Raw genomic sequence first — 19,892 nt, forward strand, 5'->3', positions numbered from 1 at the left:
TGCTTGCCCCGGTAGAAGAGACGCTGGCGGTCGGGGCTCACACAGAAGGTCTTCTGGATCTTCTCCCGCAAGCATTCAATCTTGGTGAGACGGCTCAGATCATCAATAGTATGGGTCTCAGTGCCGTCTATGGTACGAACTTGGATCCACATGGTGTGCGCCTTCCGCTAGCTCAGCCACCCGCGGTGAAGGGGAGGTCTCGTTCTCCGAGTGCGTGATAGCGGAAGACGGAACAGGCGTTTCCCCTCACTTCTTTGTTCAGCTCAATGGAAGCAGATTTTTTTAATTCCGCCGAACAGACACAAACCTCCCCGCTCGCAGACCTTGCTCAGAAGGACGCAGAGACGTAAAGAAGACCTGACCCAATCCTCGTCTACTCCTCAAGCGTACCCCGTAATCACACAAACAGAACCTTAAGCTCTCCAAGCTTAAGAGAGGCAAAATCTGGCGGGAATCACCACGGGCAGGTCTAACGAACACCACCAGGAGCCATCACTAACCCTCAGTGTTTACTAGCCGCTACCGCTCTCGTACAGAGGTCATGGCGCCAATAGTGATCTCGCGAGAGCCCTCAGCCATAAAGAGACGACATTAGGAAGTGGGGGAAGGATAGATAGCATCATCATCTCTCTTTCCGCATTCGACTTTACATAAAGTCACGCCCAGCCCAGCCCCCCCCCCCCCCGCCCTTCGAGCATTCTCTGGCTGGCATCTTTTTTCCTCCTGTTCCGTAGTTGTATCAAGGACTTGCGGCGGGGGGGGGGGGGGAATAGTTTAGTGCGCGCATAGAGAAGCGGCCATTATCGTTCCTATGGGAACCAAGCAGGAACGTCTTATTCCCTCACAGGGCAAAGCATCTCTAGTCTCAGGCCTGCAAATTATACCAGTGACATAGGACGTGGCTCTGTGCTTCCACCTTTCCATTCCAGACACGCACAGGGTCAGGACCCAGCATGTCAGGCATCACAGTAACACAAAAGCATGGACCTGCCATGGCATAAATAAAAAGCAAATAAAACTGCTTTGCATCTGTTACCGAAAAACGCAGTAAAATTAGAAACAACTCTAACACCAATTTAGTATTAAAGAGCAGGCATTCTTTATTGCAGCGCTGGATGCACGGGGGATCGCTCCTCCAAGTGTGCATAGCTTACACACCTTTCCCTTGTGATTTATAGATCAAAAATATACATATTCATTTTATCTATACATATTCAATATTATTCTTTTTAGTGATTAGTGCGAAATTGCTTGCTTCACATGTAAATTATTGCGCAGGCTTGTTACCGAAAAACGCGGTAAAATCAGAAACAACTCTAACACCAATTTAGTATTAAAGAGCAGGCATTCTTTATTCACGACACCGGATGCACGGGGGATCGCTCCTCCTAACGTGCATACCTTACACACCTTTCCCATACAATTTATAGATCAAAAATTTACCTATTCATACATATTCATTATTGTCCTTTCTACTGATTGGTACAAACTTGCTCGTTCTACATGTAGATTACTGCGCAAACTCAGTTGTCTTCTTCTATTGTTCTCTTTTGAGTAGGTGGTATTACTTGGGTCGGTGGTCCATGGGTCGGTGGTCGCAATCTCCCCCTGCCAGAATTACCTTTTACCCTTTTGGCTCTCAGTCCCGGCAATCCTGGCCAGTTTTCTCAGTCCACTACACGAAACCACATTTTGTCATCTTTTTCTGACAGAAGCACATTGTCTATTGTTTTGTTCACATTAATGATTACCTAGGGACTAAAATACAGATCAACAGATACACTGATTCGTACACTCCATGTTCCCATAATATAACAACATCCCTGGTTGATTAATTTCATCACTTTGGTTACACATCCACCAATGAAATCTAGGCCCCAATGTTTCCCAGTACAAAAGCGCCACCAGAACCTCAATTCAGCCAGATTTAGCTCTGCCTAATAAATCCAGAATAGGAATAGATCTGTCTGCTCTCATATTAGAAAAGCACAGATATGGGCCAGGACAAAATCAAGCTTCCTTTTTTAACACATATCAGATGCGTGGGTTTTATTTGCTACATTTTTGCTCAAGACTCTGAGTAACATTGAAAAAGTTTGGAGTTTTCATGTATACTGGTAAAAATGGTACTGTAAAAACATATCCAATGCAGTACCCACTGAGATTCAGCTTATGGATATAGGTCTCCGTGATGCTATTATACCTGGGAGTATTGAAGCCTCCATTTTTGGGCAGAGTTTGCAGCAGCTTTGTTGCCTGAGTAGTAAAACCTAAGAGACTGAGATAACAAACTGACAGGTTCCAGATGATAGAGATGTAGAGATGTGGGTTTTGTGACTTTTTTGTTTCAGGATGATATTAAAGATCCCTGTATGTTAATTTCCGGTCTGACATAATTCCCATTGTGGCCTTGTTTGAGTTACTTTTAAGGCCTGATTTTTTAGTATTAAGCACTTGCAAAGGCAGCTGAAATAAATGAGAGTTGCTTGATTCTCCTGGAAACCCGTTCCTTGCCTTTTTATCTGTTGTTCCATCTCTGTTGTTGAGATAATACATACCTTCCTGTAACTATACCTACTACAGCATGACACCAGAGTGTCAAAGAGACACAAGTTCGGAGTTTGGTTTATAGCTTGGTGGTGGTGTTACAAGCTCCAGTTCAAGGAATGTAGTGCACGTGATCTAGTCAAATCTTTGTGTGCCAGCCTTCTTGGCTTCCCTGAAACATTCAAAGATAATTAATGCAGAGTAATACAGTAGGAATGTGGGTTAATAGTCATAACTAAAAAGAGATAAATCAAGCTGTCTTCAGCTTTGCCCTAGTTCCACTCAACCACCACAGTAAAGGGAACAGAGTCCCAATATAATCCCTTTGCAGTGTCTTCTGTTTTGCAGATCACAGTCTTTCTCTTGAAGCTATTGCTAACAGCAGAATGTACCTCTTTTCTGGAGTGGGAAGAAAAAGTTCTGGGGGGACTCTGAAATGGGGTCAGTTTTAATGGGTTAGAGGAAATAGAATCAATATTTTGTGGGAGCCTATGTAGAAAGCACAGAATCAGCTTTCTGAAATAGGAAACACCTTTTGCTAGAGAGACAGAAACTGAAAGAGGATCAATCTGCTACAAAACCATATCTGGAAATCCATTACCTGGTTGGGGTTGTAAAGAAACAGAGATCAGGTTGCTGACACAGGGGTTACTGATTAGAAAGATCACATTGTTATGTATTGATTGTAGATGGCCTGTTTTGTAGCATGCAAAGTGGAATTATAGACTAGAATATAAAGGGGAAGAAAGAATGTAAAAAGTATTTGACTGGTAGTCTGTGAGAGGATATGAAAAGGGGAGATTATTGGGGAGGTTGGAGGAAAAGTGAGCTAGTTATTTAGCAGGTGATAATGTCCTGATTGGGTATGCTAGTGAGAAAATTATGTACTGATAAAAGGGAAATTAACTGAGCAGCACAGTATGCATTATGGACTGGAATGAGGGTAGCAGAGACTAATTTCTCAGCAGAGAAATTACAGGATGTGCAGATCAGATGGCTGAGCCATCTGATGTATTAAGCAATAATGCAGTTAGGTGGCAGCAAAGATAAGGTTTGAGACATTATAATAGAGTTGTTTTCTTGCAAGAAAATCCTATAATAGCGTGACTGACTGAAGCAGGGGGACCCTCTTCTGCAGATGCTACACAGATAGCAAACAGCTTGGGTCATCTGGTTCTTACAACAAGGGCTAGAATTATGTAAGACAGCATGTGAGAAAGGCATTACCTGCTTCAGCTTATATTTCCTTCGTAGGTGCTGGCCAGTTTTACCGTTGGTTCCTAATATGATGTTGCCTTAACTATATTATAATGGATATATGTATGTATGGCTGTGCATTTGCATATACCACATAATTTTCAGTCTTTAGAAACATCAGTATCTTCTGTATCTGTATCATAACACTAGATTTCTATTCACAAAATGCTCTTGTTATACACAAATACAACTTTCATTTCTGATGCTTTCTGTATTCAGCATTTTATTTCTTCCCATGTTAGAAATATGTCAAAAGAAAAAGCCTCACACTTCAATACCTTAGTTTCCAGTATATTTGTCATAATTTTATTCTATTAATTTTTGAATATTATTTTAGTTCATAAATATATAAAAACCCTTTAATGTATTAGCTAAGGGATATATGCATTTTTATTCCTTATAAAAGTTCAGTTTCTATAAGAAAATAAAGTTTTGATAAGCAAGTAACAATCAGAGTTTTCAACTTTTCCCCACATTTCAGTTTTAAAGAAAAAATATTTTTTTTCTTTTTCCCCCTACTTCCACATTTCTGGAAAAGGTATATCTAAACTAAGTTCAGTCATCATTATTTGCATTTTCTCTAACATATATCTGCTAACAACTGTTTCAGGGATGCTAATTGTGGTATCATTTTTTGGTAGAGATCAGAGTAGCCCATCTGAGGTAGGCGAAGACCTCCATAATAAATAAAATACTTCCCAAAAAACTGTAATTCTCTCTCTTTTTATTTATTTCTTTTTACTTCTTAAATTTGTTTTCCCTCTTTCTATAGGCAAAGAATGTAGATATCTCATTAACTCAAATGGAAATGAACAAGATTATCTCCTTTTCAAGCATGTAACATACCTACCTCCTGTAAGTTGAAAATATTTTTTATTATATTGCTATCAACATTTCATAAAGGTGCAATAAAATGTTATCTCTAGTGACTGATAAACAGAAAGCATAGGAGTACGTTCAACAACTGTTCTGTAATATTATGTAGATGTGGTTTTGCTATAAAAAGTAAATCATACCTTCATGGGACTGTGAATCCTTGGTTGATATTTCATGATAGTCATCTTCATCTAAGTCAAAATGAGCTGGTTTTGACTCTTCTGTCAGTATACAAAATTTCATTGTTGCTCACAGACTAAAAGTTAATTGTAAATGAATTTTAGTTAGTTTCACTAATAGTAGTAAAAAATATAAAATGCCCTACTAATAAATCAAGTGTATTCTTATAGCAACCTTTGCCTGATAATCTCTATGTACTTCACCAAAACTAAATGTGCCTTAGAACAGTACAGGCAACATTGTGATAAAAAACATACAGTGGAAATAGGCAGCTGTGTTTTTTGATTCGGTGGTGGTGCCAAAAAAGAAGAGTTCTGTGCTTGAATGTTTATGTCAATGAAGAGAACAAATGTATGCTGAGCCTTGGAGAATTAAGGTATGTTAAAGCTCACAGCTTGAGAAAGAAAAAATATGTCTTGCGGTTTCCAGATTAGATTCCTCTATTTCATAACTGACTACTTGCATATTTCCCAGTTTTGCACTTTTAGATCTGTCTATAGGGAAGGATTTTAGGGTGCATACGGCTACCTACAATACCAGCATTTATTTTGGATGCCATAGAGAAAACAAATCTTCTTGAGTAAATGCTGTCAGAAAAAGAATTTGAACTATAAGAAACATTAGGAGAAACCCCAGCTCCTGAGCTATACGTATATACTGACTCATGGGCAGTATACTAGGGATTAACTGCATGGGTTAATAAGTGGCAAACAGACAACTGGACAATGAGGTGTGTGAATTAAAATCTGTGGGTTCGTCATGTAGATATTTGTATCACCTGGAGTGTCGGGGAAGAGAGGGGGCACAATGCCACAGTTGATCACTTAGCTCAAATTAATAGCACTATTTTACTTTCTGATCCCCTGTCCCTCGATTCTCTGTTTCCTGATGAGGAAGCCCTTGCTAAATGGGCCCACAAAAAATCTGGGCACCTGGGTGTCGATGGCATACATAGATGGGCTTGAAGCCAGGGAATCCCATGTACTCAAGAAGCCATTTGGGAACTAGTACAGTGGTGTGCGGTCTGTAAGCTTAAACGTTGCCTCAGCAGCTTTATGGGAAGATTCAATGAAGCCTTGTTTCTGGCCATACCTGGCAAATAGATTACATTGGGCTTTTACCAAAAGCAGTTACAATACATTAAAAACAAAACAAAACTTTTTTAGCTGAACGGTTTACTAATATAATCTGTAACTTATATCTTTGGGAAAGGTAAACTGTATGTGAATCAAGGGGTGGACCGTAGTGATCCTGACCAGAAGACCATTGTATATTGAGGAATTAGTGATCCACAGGCCAGGACTGTGCTGTGCTGCGCCATGCTACGCATACAGCACGGCCTTCAGGCTGTGTTGGGTGGCACAAATCCCTTGGCCGCAGATAAACGTAGCCAGCTCATTGTAACAGAGGAGCCTGCAGACAGCTCCCACTCGACACTGGTGATTACGCTACCTGCGTGGTCTTGCCTTTATGTAACAGTGCAGCAAGAAGTTCTCAAGAGAACATCCTTTCTGTTTTACAGCAGAAACGACAGAGTTGTTTTCTTGCAAGAAAATTCTATAATAGCTTGAATGACAGAAAGGGGAGAATCTCTTCTATGGATGGGGTCTGTCCAGCATGCTGCATGTGAGTTGGAGGCCCGTTCAATGCTACACTGCTTGGGGTTCCCAGCATCTAAAGGGACATAAGGGTGTCCGTACTGTTCTCTCCTTATAGTGTTAGCTCTAATAAATATAATTTTAAAATATATTTTACAGAGTCTTACTGGGATCATAATGGACCAGCACCTCCTGGTGCAAAACACTGAGGTATCAGAGATACAGTATGCAAGACAGAATACAGAAAGGGAGCTTTTGCTGGCACTCAGGAAAAAAAGGAAAGTTTACCACTTTTGGAAAAAAGGACAGGCAGCCCAAGAAGAGTACAGAGATCTCATTAGGTCTTGCAGAGAGAAAATAAGACAGGCAAAAGCCCAGATAGAACTCAACCTGGCCACTGCTGTAAGAGATGACAAAAAATGTTTTTACAAATACATTAACAACAGAGAACCAAAGAGAATCTCCATCCTCTATTGGACACAGAGGGGAACATTGCAACTGAGGATGAGGAAAAGGGTGAGGTACTAAATGCCTTCTTTGCCTCAGTCTTTAACTGTCAGACCAGTTATCCCCAGGGTATGCAGCCTCCCGAGCTGGAAGGCAGGGACAGATAGCAGAATAAACCCCCCATAATCCAGGAGGAAGCAATTTACAACCTGCTGAGCCACCTAGACACTCACAAGTCTATGGGGCCAGATGGGATCCACCCGACAGGACTGAGGGAGCTGGTGGAAGATCTTGCCAAGCCACCCTCCATCATTTAACAGTAGTCCTGGTTAACAGGGGAGGTCCCAGACAACTGGAGGATTGCTAATGTGACAGCCATCTACAAGAAGGGCCGGAAGGAGGATCTGGGGAACTACAGGCCTGTCAGCCTGACCTCAGTACTGGGGAAGATTATGGAGTGATACATCTTGACTGAGCTCACTAGGCATGTGCAGGAAAACCAGGGGATCAGGCCCAGCCAGCATGGGTTCATGAAAGGGAGGTCCTGCCTGACCAACCTGATCTCCTTCTATGGCCAGGTGACCCACCTAGCAGATGAAGGAAAAGCTGTGGCTGTTATCTACCTGGACTTTAGTAAAGCCTTTGATACTGTCTCCCACAGCATCCTCCTAGAGAAGCTGGTGGCTCATGGATTGGATGGGTGTACTCTTCGCTGGGTAAAAAACTGTCTGGATGGTCGGTGATTGGAGCTAAATGCAGTTGGAGACCGGTCACAAGTGGTGTTCCCCAGGGCTCAGTTTTGGGGTCAGTCTTGTTTAATATCTTTAGAAATGAACTGGACAAGGGGATCAAGTGCACACTCAGTAAGTTTGCAGATGACACCAAATTGGGCAGGAGTGTAATTCTGCTTGATGGCAGGAAGGCTCTGCAGAGGGATCTGGACAGGCTGGATCAATAGGCCGAGGCCAATTGTATGAGGTTCAACAAGGCTAAGTGCCAGGTCTTGCACTTGGGTCACAAGAACCCCATGCAACGCTACAGGCTTTGGGAGGAGTGGCTGGAAAGCTGCCTGGAGGAAAAGGATCTGGGGGTGTTGGTTGACAGTCAGCTGAACATGAGCCAGCAGTGTGCTCAGGCGGCCAAGAAGGCCAATGGCATCCTGGCTTGTATCAGGAAGAGCGTAGCCAGCAGGAGCAGGGAGGTGATCATGCCCCTGTACTTGGCACTGGTGAGGCCGCACCTTGAGTACTGTGTTCAGTTTTGGGCCCCTCACTACAAGAAAAATATCGAGGTGCTGGAGCATGTCCAAAGAAGGGCAACGAATTTGGTGAAGGGTCTAGAGAACAAGTCTTATGAGGAGAGGTTGAGGGAACAGGGGTTGTTTAGTCTGGGGAAGAGGAGGCTGAGGGGAGACCTTATTGATCTCTACAACTACCTGAAAGGAGGATGTAGAGAGGTGGGGGTCAGTCTCTTCTCCCTAGTAACAAGCGATAGGACAAGAGGAAATGGCCTCAAGCTGCGCCAGGGGAAGTTTAGGTTGGATATTAGGAAAAACTTCTTCACCGAAAGGGTTGTCAGGCATTGGAACAGGCTGCCCGGGGAGGTGGTGGAGTCTCCATCCTTGGAGGTATTTAAAAGAAGAGTAGATGTGGTGCTGGAGGATATGGTTTAGTGGCGGACTTGGCAGCGATGGGTTAGCGGTTGGACTCGATGATCTTAAGGGTCTTTTCCAACCTTAACGATTCTATGATTCTATGATCACGTTCGCAGGCTCAGGACTTCAATCACCCTGATTGCTGCTGGAACTGAGGAACCTGGGGGGAGGGGGACAAAGTGGCAATACTAATGCCATCACACACAATGGGGGAATAAGACAGAACCTGAGCAGTGATAAAGGTGCCGCAGCAGCCTCATGAGATGACAACCAGGAGACTAACCACCTCAAGGGTTTGCATAGCTGTAGTGGGTCCTGGTACACCCCTCCAGGGAAACATGTGTGCTCAAGCACCTTTCTGAAATGCCTGTACACCAATGCACGCAGCATGGGGAATAAACAGGAGGAACTAGAGGTCTGTGTGCAGTCACAGGGCCATGATCTCATTGCAATCACAGAGACATGGTGGGATAGCTTGCATGACTGGAATGTGGTCATGGATGGCTACAGGCTTTTCAGGAAACAGGCCAGTAAGGCAAGGTGGGGGAGTTGCCCTTTATGTGAGGGAGCAACTGGAATGCATCGAGCTCTGCCTTGGAGCGGAAGGAGAACACGTTGAGAGCTTGTGGGTAAAAATTAAGGGACAGCCAAATAGGGGCGACACTATTGTGGGCGTTTGCTACAGGCCACCTGCTCAAGAAGAGGTAGTTGATGAAGCCTTCTACAGACAGCTGGAAGTAACCTCGCAGTTGCAGGCCCTGGTCCTTGTGGGGGACTTCAACCGCCCTGATATTTGCTGGAAAAGCAACATGGCGCGCCATGCACCATCCAGAAGGCTCCTGCAGAGCATCGGGGGCAACTTTTTGATGCAAGTGGTGGAGAAGCCAACGAGGCGAGATGTGCTGCTGGACCTTATACTAACAAACAAGGAATGGCTGGTTGAGGATGTGAGAGTTGGGGGTACCCTTGGCTGCAGTGACCATGAGATGGTGGAGTTCAGGATACTGCATAATAGAAGCAGGGCTATGAGTTGGGTTACAACCTTGGACTTCCAGAGGGCCAACTGTGGCCTCTCTAAAAATTGCTAGGAGGAATCCCATGGGCTAGGGGTCTGGAAGGCAGGGGGGCACAAGAGAGCTGGTCAGTAGTCAAGGACCAATTCCTCCGAGCTCAAGATCGGTGCATCCCTAGGAGGAAAAAGTCAGGCAGAGGAGCCAGGAGACATGCATGGATGAGCAAAGAGCTTCTAGAGAAACTCAAATGGAAGAGGGAGGTTCACAGTATGTGGAAAAAGGGACTGGCCACTTGGGAGGAATATAGGAACGTTGTCAGGGTATGCAGAGATGTGACGAGGAAGGCCAAGGCCCACTTGGAATGAAATCTGGCAATGCATGTCAAGGATAACAAGAAGGGCTTCTTCAAATACATCAGCAGTAAAAGGAAGACTGCGGATACAGTGGGCCCACTGCTGAACAAGGAAGGGGCCCTGGTGATGCAGGATGCAGAGAAGGCAGAGTTACTGAATGCCTTCTTTGCTTCAGTCTTTACTGCTAAGGCTGGCCCTCAGGCATCTCAGCCCCCAGAGGAGAGAGAGAAAATCTGGAGAAAGGAGGACTGATTTCCTCTTGGTTGAGGAGGATTGGGTCAGAGATCACCTAGGTAAACTGGATCCTCGCAAATCCACGGGCCCCGATGGGATGCACCCGCGAGTGCTGAGGGAGCTGGCGAATGTTCTTGCCGAGCCACTCTCCATCATCTTTGAAAGGTCGTGGAGGACAGGAGAGGTGCCCGAGGACTGGACGACAGCAAATGTCACTCCAGTCTTCAAAAAGGGCAAGAAGGAGGACCTGGGAAACAATAGGCCAGTCAGCCTCACCTCCATCCCCGAGGAAAGGTGATGGAGCAGTTCATCCTGGAGGTCATCTCCAGGCATGTAGAGGAAAAGAAGGTTATCAGAAGTAGTCAACATGGATTCACCAAGGGAAGATCACGCTTGACCAACCTGATAGCTTTCTGTGATGGCGTGACTGGTTGGGTCAGCGAAGGGAGAGCAGTGGATGTTGTCTGTCTCGACTTCAGCAAGGCATTCGACACTGTCTCCCATAGCATCCTCATAGACAAGTTAAGGAAGTGTGGGTTGGATGAGCGGACAGTGAGATGGATAGAGAACTGGCTCAACAACAGAACTCACAGGGTCCTGATCAATGGGGCAGAGTCTGGATGGAGGCCCGTAACTAGTGGTGTTCCCCAGGGGTCTGTGCTGGGTCCAGTCCTGTTCAACATAGTCATCAGTGACCTGGATGATGGGATAGAGTGTAACCTCGGCAAGTTCGCTGATGATACCAAGCTGGGAGGAGTGGCTGATACACCAGAAGGCTGTGCTGCCATCCAGCGAGACCTGGACAGGCTGGAGAGCTGGGCCGAGGGGAACCTGATGAAATTCAACAAGAGCAAGTATAGGGTCCTGCACCTGGGAAGGAACAACCCCATGCACCAGTACAGGATGGGGGCTGACCTACTGGAAAGCAGCTCTGCTGAGAAGGACCTGGGAGTGCAAGCTGACCCATAGCCAGCAATGTGCCCTTGTGGCCAAGGCGGCCAACAGTATCCTGGGCTGCATTAAAAGGAGTGTGGTCAGCAGGTCGAGAGGGGTTATCCTCTCCCTCTACTCTGCCCTAGTGAGACCGCATTTGGAGTACTGTGCCCAGTTTTGGGCCCCCCCAGTTCAAGAAGGACAGGGAACTGCTCGAGCAAGTCCAGCGGAGAGCTACAAAGATGATAAGGGGACTGGAACATCTCTCTTATAAGGAAAAGCTGAGAGACTTGGGTTTGTTTAGCCTGGAGAAGAGAAGACTGAGGGGGGGTTTCATCAGTACCTATAAATATCTAAAGGGTGGGTGTTAGGATGATGGGACTGGACTCTTTTCAGTAGAGCCCAATGACAGGACAAGGGTAATGGGCACAAGTTGGAACACAGGAAGTTCCACTTAAATATGAGAAAAAAAACTTCTTTCCTGTGAGGGTGACAGAGCACTGGAACAGGCTGCCCAGGGTGGTTGTGGAGTCTCCTTCCCTGGAGACATTCAAAACCCGCCTGGACGCAGTCCTGTGCCCCCTGCTCTAGGTGCCCCTGCTCAAGCAGGGGGGTTGGACAAGATGATCTCCAGAGGTCCCTTCCAACCCCTACCATTCTGTGATTCTGTGAAAAGCAACACAGCAAGCTGTAAGCAGTCCAGGAGACTCTTGGAGTACATTGAGGATAAACTCTTAATCCACGTGATAGAGAGCCTGACCAGAAGAGAAGCCTTACTGGACCTGTCACTTACCAAGACAGATGATTTAATTGGAAAGGTCAAGACTGGTGGAAGCCAGGGCTGCAGTAATCATGCCCTGGTGGAATTCATTATCTTGAGGGATATGGGCCAGGTGAAGTGTAGAGTCAGGACCCTGAATTTTAGGAGACCCTGAATTTAAGGAATTAGTGGATGGGACCCCTTGGGAAACTGCCCTCAGGGATAAAGGAGCTGAACAGAGCTGGCAACTCTTCAAGGACATTATTCTTCGAGCACAAGAGCTTTTGATTCCCACATGTAAGAAATCAGGCAAGGAAAACAGGAGACCGGCATGGCTGAGTAATACCTCCCAGTTAAGCTAAAGTGCAAGAAGGAAATGCACAGACAGTTGAATCAGGGATGTGTATCCTGGGAATAATGTAGGGAGTAGGGATGCTGCCTGGATGTGTAGAGGTGGGATCAGGAAAGCAAGGGCAGAAAAGGACCTGGGGGTGTTGGTCGAAAGCCAGCTGAATATGAGCCGACAGTGTGCCAAGGTGGCCAAGAAGGCCAACAGCATCCTGGCTTGTATCAGGAACAGTGTGGACAGCAGGAGTAGGGAAGTGATTGTGCCCCTGTACTCAGCACTGGTGAGGCCGCACCTTGAATACTGTGTTCGGTTTTGGGCCCCTCACTACAAGAAGGACATTGAGGTGCTGGAGCATGTCCAAAGAAGGGCAACAAAGCTGGTGAAGGCTATGGAATCTAAGTCTTATGAGGAGAGGTTGAGGGAACTGGGGTTGTTTAGTCTGGAGAAGAGGAGGCTGAGGGGAGACCTTATCGCTCTCTACAACTACCTGAAAGGAGGTTGTAGTCAGGTGGGTGTCAGTCTCTTCTCCCAAGTAACTAGCAATAGGACGAGAGGAAATAGCTTCAAGTTGCATCAGGGGAGGTTTAGATTGGACATTAGGAAAAAAAATTTCACCAAAAGGGTTGCCAAGCATTATAACAGGCTGCCCAGGGAAGTGGTGGAGTCTCCATCCCTGGAGGTGTTTAAAAGACACGTAGACATGGCGTTTAGGTCCATGGCATAGTGGTGGACTTGGCAGTATTAGGTTTACGCTTGGATTTGATGATCTTAGGGGTCTTCTCCAACCTAAATGATTCTATGACCTGCAGAAGAGGTCCAGTTTTGGGGAAAAAAACAGTAAGATAGCATCACAGACTCAAGGGATGTGATCAATAAGATAACAGCTACGTCTCCACCATCTAACAAAAAGGAAATCAAGCTTTCTTAGGTGTTGTGGGTTTCTGGAGAATGTATATTCCAGGTTACAGTCCGATCGTAAGCCCTCTCTATCAAGTGACCCAGAAGAAGAACAGTTTCAAGTGAGGCCCTGAGCATCGACAAGCATTCAAAGAAATTAAGCAGGAGATAGTTTGTGAGGTAGGCCTTGGGCCAGACTGGACAAGACCAGCTATGCAAAATGTACTCTACACCACAGCCAGGCAGCATGGCCCCACCTGGAGCCTCTGGCAGAAAGCACCTGGAGACAATCGAGGTTGATATCTAGAGGTTTAGAGCCGGGGATATAGAGGATCTGAGGCTCTATACACTCCAACTGAAAAAGAGATATTATCAGCATATAAAGGGGTTTGATGCACTTCAGAAGTAGTTGGTACTGAAGCAGAGCTCTTCTTGCACCTTGATTGCCTGTGCTGGGATGGATGTTCAAAGGGAGGGTCCTCCCCCTATGCATCATGCAACTGACACTACATGGAGTAAGTGGGTAGCATTGGTCACAAAAAGGGCTCAAATGGGAAGCCCCAACCACCCAGGAATCCTGGAAGAGATCATGGGCTGGCCAGCAGGCAGAAATTTCGGAGCATTGCCTGAGGAGAAGACCTGTGCTCAAGAGGCTCCAGTGCATAATATATTACCGGAAAATGAGAAGCAATATCTCCATTTACGAATGGGTCCTAGCATATTGTGGGAACCTATCGGAAGAGGAAAGCTACTGTATGGAGTCCCACATCACAAGCTGCAGAAACCATCGAAGGAAAAGGTGAACCGAGTCAGTTTGTAGAAGTGCAAGCCATCCAACTAGCCCTAAAGATTGTTAAATGAGCAATCTATCCTGGCTCATGGATGGTGGCAAATGCCCTGTGGGGGTGGCTACAGCAAGTTTCCCACAATATGACAGGACCCATCAGTACACAGAGTATATTGCTTCTCATTTTCTGGTAATTTATTATGCAGTGTGGCCTCTTGTTGTGGTTTAGCCCCAATCGACAATGTGAGGGCGATCTGGCTGCGACATCTGTCACCCCATTGATTGACAGGGTTGATTTGGCTGATCTGGCTAGCTAGGCGGGTGTCCCCTTCCTCCCTCACCGCTCCATGAGCGTCCCTCTCGAAGCTGCACGCTCGGTCGAAGAGGACAACCTTCCCCAATAGAGGCATACCATTCATCGGTCCAAGGGTAGACGGTAGCTGCGCTCCCCTGCTAGAGCCTCCAAACAAACGTCACGCGGCTGCTCGCTCACTCACCCCACCCCTGTGGGATGCGGAAGAGAATTGGAAGAGCAAAAGCAAGAAAACTCGTGGGTTGAGATAAGAAGAGTTTAATAATTAAAATAAAATAGTAATGATAAAAATAATGATTATGATAACAATGTTAATAACAATAATACAATGAAAAGGAAAATAACGAGAGAGAGAAATGAAGCTGGGAAAAAAAAAGGGATAAAAAACAAATCAAGTGATGCAAAAGCTCACCACCCGTCGACCGACATTGCTGGTCCCTGAGCCACGATCGCTGCCGGTCCCTAGCCAGCTTATTCCTTACAGCTGAGACACTACTCTGTAGAGGTGGGGAGTAGGATAGATCTTCTTTGAATTGCTGGACCTCTTGGGATAGTTTCTCCACAGCAGAGACGAGCGAGGAAGAGATAATTGTTTTGTAATCCCAGAGTCTATGAATCACCTCTGCCACCGTTGGTGCCTCGTCCCCTCTCCAGGTCATTACTGCCAATGAGTTTGCATGCGAAGATGGTGCGCTCTGTACAAACTTCTGCCACATGGGTAGTGTGCACTCGGCTTCATCTGGATCTTTGGATGACCGTAGATCGTCCAGGTCACCATAAATCACCTCAAGCACAGACAATTCCCTTAGATACTGGATAACTCTCTCGATGGTTGTCCATTTTCCTGGGCGATATGTAACATCTTCTTTAAAGGGATACCTTTCCTTCACTCCGGACAGGAGTTGCCTTCAGAGGCTGAGGACTTGTGTTTTTTTCCCCAATTGCTTTGTCAACACCCCCTTCCCCAGAAAGGGATCCCAGTTGTTGGGTTCTTTTCCCTCTAGTTCCAGGCTACTGGCCCCATTATCCCAGCATCAGAGCAGCCAGGTGACAATGTGCCCACCTGAACAACGGCTGAAATCTTTTCGCATATCTCGCAACTCACTCAAGGACAGGGATCGGGTGGTCTCTATTTCATTTATGACTTCTTCCTCCTCTCCTTGTGATGGCCCTGCTTTTTCATCATCCCATTCTAAACAAGTTGACGTCCACTTCCAATATTTCATCTTGTGTATGGGGGCAACTGATACTGGCACGGGTTGATTCTCTGAGTCAGCTCCAGTACTTGTCATGGGGGTTTGAGTGACCACAGTACCTGTCACTTCGCCTTTCAATCCAGAGACCTTCTCTTCCCCTGGGGAGCACTGAATACTGTTGAGCAGGGCTCAGTACGCATGGGCCAGGCCCCAGCACGTTGCAGTGATCTGTGTCTCTCTGGAGTTCCCAGCGTAACAACATACTTTCTCCAAATATTCTACTAGTTTTTCAGGATTCTGCACTTGTGCAGGGGTGAAACTCCAAAACACTGGGGGTGCCTACTGCCCTAGGTATTTGCCCATGCTATCCCACATGCCCTGCCACTCGTAACTATCAAGCCTTGGGGCAGATTTCTGGGTGATATTCTTAGTGTTGCTTAGTCAAAACCAAAACAACATGCCCAAAAACTAACAATAAGTGCACCTTAACCACCCAAGAATGTTCAAGATATAAAAAGGTTCTTGTATTAAAGGCGGAGACATCACAGAAAAAAAGTTGCAAACATACCATTCTTTGTTTCCTCCATATAAAATCTCTCAGAGGAGAAGGTAAAATTGCTAATTGCCTCAACAAGGTGGTATCCAAAGTACAGTAACGGTTTCAGCAAAAACCCCAAATACCAGATAAAGCTGAAAACGAGTGTTTGCATAACAAATCTCTAAGGCAAAACATTACTAATCACAGCAGACTAAACAAACCAACACCAATCTTTAACACCAACTGCAAAAGTGACAACATGGTGCTGTGACTAGCAGCTGTTATTATCTCCAACCCTTGAGCCCCACGTTGGGTGCCAAAAAGACTGTAGTGGTTTAGCCAGCAACTCAGCCCCACACAGTTGCTCGCTCGCTCACTCCCCCACCAGTAGATGGGGGAGAGAATCAGAAGGGTAAGCTCGTGGGTTGAGATAAAAACAGTTTAATAATTAAAATAACAAAAAACACAACAAAAATGCAATGGAAAGAAAAACAACGAGAAGCGCAAAACCCGGGGGGGGGGGGGGAGGGGGGGAAGGAGAGGGGGAAGGGAATGAACCGCCAAAATAAACCGCACGCGAGATAGCTGCTCACCGCCTGCCGACCCGACGCTGCACATTCCCGAGCCATAGACTGCCCCGCCTTAATATGCTGGTGATGGTGTCACATGATATAGAATGAACATGCCATTGGCCAGTCGGGGTCAGCCACCCCCACCATGGCCCTGCCCCTCCCAGCCTCCCGCTAATGCGGAAGAGAGCGGGAAGCTGGAAAGGTAGCTGACCCCCACAGTGAGGAGAATTAACCCCTTCTCAGCCAAAAGCAGCACATGAGTGCTTCCATGCCAGACATGCTAGAACTTCAATACGAAATGGAGTCAAAGGCAGCCAAGGGGTGTGCCACAACTGATATCGCTAATGCATTCTTCTCAATCCCTATGGCAGCAGAGTGCAGGCTACAGTTTGCTTTCACTTGGAGGGGTGTCCAGTACACCCGGAATGGACAGCCCCAGGGGTGGAGACACAGCCCTACCATTTGTCATGGACTGATCCATAATGCACTGGAATCGGGTGGAGGTCCTGGATACCTACAATACGTTGATGATATCATTGTGTGGGGAAATACAGCAGAAGAAGTTTTTGAGAAAGGGAAGAAAATAGTCCAGATCCTTCTGAAGGCCAGTTTTGCCATAAAACAAAGTAAAGTCAAGGGACCTGCACAGGAGATCCAGTTCTTAGGAATCAAATGGCAAGATGGATGTCGTCAGATTCCAAGGGAGGTGATCAACAAAATAACAGCCATGTCTCCACCAACTAGCAAAAAGGAAACACAAGCTTTCTTGGGCGTTGCGGGTTTTTGGAGAATGCATATTCCAGATTATAGTCTGATTGTAAGCCCTCTCTATCAAGTGACCTGGAAAAAGAATGATTTCAAATGGGGCCCTGAGCAACAACAGAACTTGAACAAGTTAAATAGGAGATAGTTCATGCAGTAGCCCTTGGGCCAGTCTGGGCAGGACAAGGTGTAAAAAACGTGCTCTACACCGCAGCCAGGGAAAATGTTCCTACCTGGAGCCTCTGGCAGAAAGCGCCAGGGGAGACCTGAGGTCGACCCCTAGGGTTTTGGAGTTGGGGGTACAGAGGGTCCGAAGCCTGCTATACTCCAACGGAAAAAGAGATATTGGCAGCATATGAAGGAGTTTGAGCTGCTTCAGAAGTCATTGGTACCGAGGCACAGTTGCTCCTAGCACCCCGACTGCCAGTGTTGGGCTGGATGTTCAAAGGAAACATCCCCTCTACACACCATGCAACTGATGCTACGTCGAGTAAATGGGTTGCACTGATCACCCAGCGGGCTCGAGTAGGAAACCCCAGTCGCCCAGGAATCTTGGAAGTGATTATGGACTGGCCAGAAAGCAAAGACTTTGGAATATCACCAGAGGAGGAGGAGGTGACACGTGCTGAAGAAGCCCCACTGTATAACAAACTGCCAGAAAATGAGAAGCAGTATACCCTGTTCACTGATGGGTCCTGTCACCTTGTGGGAAAGCACCGGAGATGGAAGGCTGCTGTATGGAGTCCTACACGACAAGTAGCAGAAACTACTGAAGGAGAAGGAGACTCAAGCCAGTTTGCAGAGGTAAAGGCCATCCAGCTGGCCTTAGACATTGCTGAATGGGAAAAGTGGCCAGTGCTCTATCTCTATACTGACTCCTGGATGTTGGCAAATGCCCTGTGGGGGTGGTTACAGCAGTGGAAGCAAAGCAACTGGCAGCGCAGAGGCAAACCCATCTGGGCTGCCACATTGTGGCAAGATATTGCTGCCCGGGTAGAGAACCTGGTTGTAAAGGTACGGCATGTGGATGCTCACGTCCCCAAGAGTCGGGCCACTGAAGAACATCAGAACAACCAGCAGGTAGATCAGGCTGCCAAGATTGAAGTGGCTGAGGTGGATCTGGTCTGGCAACATAAGGGTGAACTATTTCTAGTTCGGTGGGCCCATGACACCTCAGGCCATCAAGGGAGAGATGCAACATACAGGTGGTCTCATGATCAAGGAGTGGACTTGACCATGGACACTATTGCACAGTCCAGTAAGCCCGGTTATCCCTTTCCTCCACCCGGCTGGAGGCAGGGCCCCTCTAGTCTTGATCATGGCAGTCACAACTCACTTCCTGTAAATGCGAATCAAGAGTCTCTCTATTATGCTTAGAAATAAAATCAGCGCTTCTGCTCCTCTGTCTGCAGACCTTCTCACTGGAAATTGGAGCAGCAGCTTTCCTGGAAGAACCCCCGAGTGATTTTTTTTCCTTGCAGCTCATGTACCTGTGCCTCTAGGGTCGAGGTAGGCTTGCCATCCCACCTCATCACATCCTCTCCGTGGTCACGCAGGTAGAACCATACGGTGGCCCGTGGTGTGTATCCTCTCCTTTGAACAAAAGGATGCTTATTCCTTACAGCTGAGACACTGCTCTGTCGAGGTGGGGAGCAGGACATATCTTCTTTGAGTTGCTGGACCTCTCGGGATCGTTTCTCCACAGCAGAGACTAGCGAGGAAGAGATATTTGTTTCATAATCCCGGAGTCTATCAATCACCTCTGCCACCGTTGGTGGTAACACCCCCCCGCACACGGAGGAGAATTAACCTCTTCTCAGCCAAAACCAGTGCAGCTAGGTATTTGCCCATGCTATCCCACATGCCCTGCCTCTCATAACTATCGAGCCTTGGAGCAGATCTCTGGATGATATGCTTGAATTACTTATTAACCTTAGACAAAACCGAAAAAAATCTACCAAAGAAATACCAATAGAAGTGTCTTAAGTACCCAAGGATGTTCAAGATACTGAAAAGTTGCTGTAATGAAGGAGGAGACATAATAGAAGATGGTAGCTAAGGTGCCATTTTGTATTTCTTCCATAAAAAAACTCTCAGAGGAGGAGGTATAATCGCTAATTGTCTCCATGAGGTGGTATCCAACATATAGTAACGGCTCCAATATAAACCTCAAATACCAAATAAACCTCAAGGCCAATGTTTTAAAAACAACTCTCCCAGGCAAAATATCGCTACTCACTGCAGAGCACAGAAGACCACAAAAACCAATGCCAATCTTTAACAGACACAGCAAATACAAGAGCATGGTGCAGATTGGATGAACTAATATTGAGAACACAGTCAATGCTGTGACCAGCAATTGTTATCTCAACCATTCGAGCCCCATGTTGGGCGCTAGAAAGGACTGTCGTGGTTCAGCCCTAATCAGCAACTAAACACCATGCAGCCGCTTGCTCACTCCCCCCACCCCTGCAGGATGGCGAAGAGAATCGGAAGAGCAAAAGCAAGAAAACTCCTGGGTTGAGATAAGATCATTTAAATAATTAAAATAAAATACTAATAATAATTATGATAATGATATTGCTAATGATTATTATAATAATATAAAGTCCAAAGCACAGTAATA

The 19,892-nt window shown here is 46.1% G+C and overlaps 1 long non-coding RNA gene across 1 annotated transcript; it reads right to left on the reverse strand.

Moving 5' to 3' along the window:
- Positions 1-1,078: 1,078 nt before the first annotated feature.
- LOC142049496 (uncharacterized) lies at positions 1,079-16,581 on the reverse strand. Its single transcript, XR_012657741.1, has 4 exons — positions 16,526-16,581; positions 14,298-14,389; positions 4,821-4,936; positions 1,079-2,719 (listed from the first exon to the last, which is right to left on the reverse strand). It is a non-coding gene; the product is annotated as an uncharacterized LOC142049496 (long non-coding RNA).
- Between the last annotated feature and the right edge of the window lie 3,311 nt (positions 16,582-19,892).

The sequence above is a fragment of the Phalacrocorax aristotelis genome, chromosome W, assembly GCF_949628215.1.
Source record: "Phalacrocorax aristotelis chromosome W, bGulAri2.1, whole genome shotgun sequence".
In the NCBI taxonomy this organism is placed as follows: domain Eukaryota; kingdom Metazoa; phylum Chordata; class Aves; order Suliformes; family Phalacrocoracidae; genus Phalacrocorax; species Phalacrocorax aristotelis.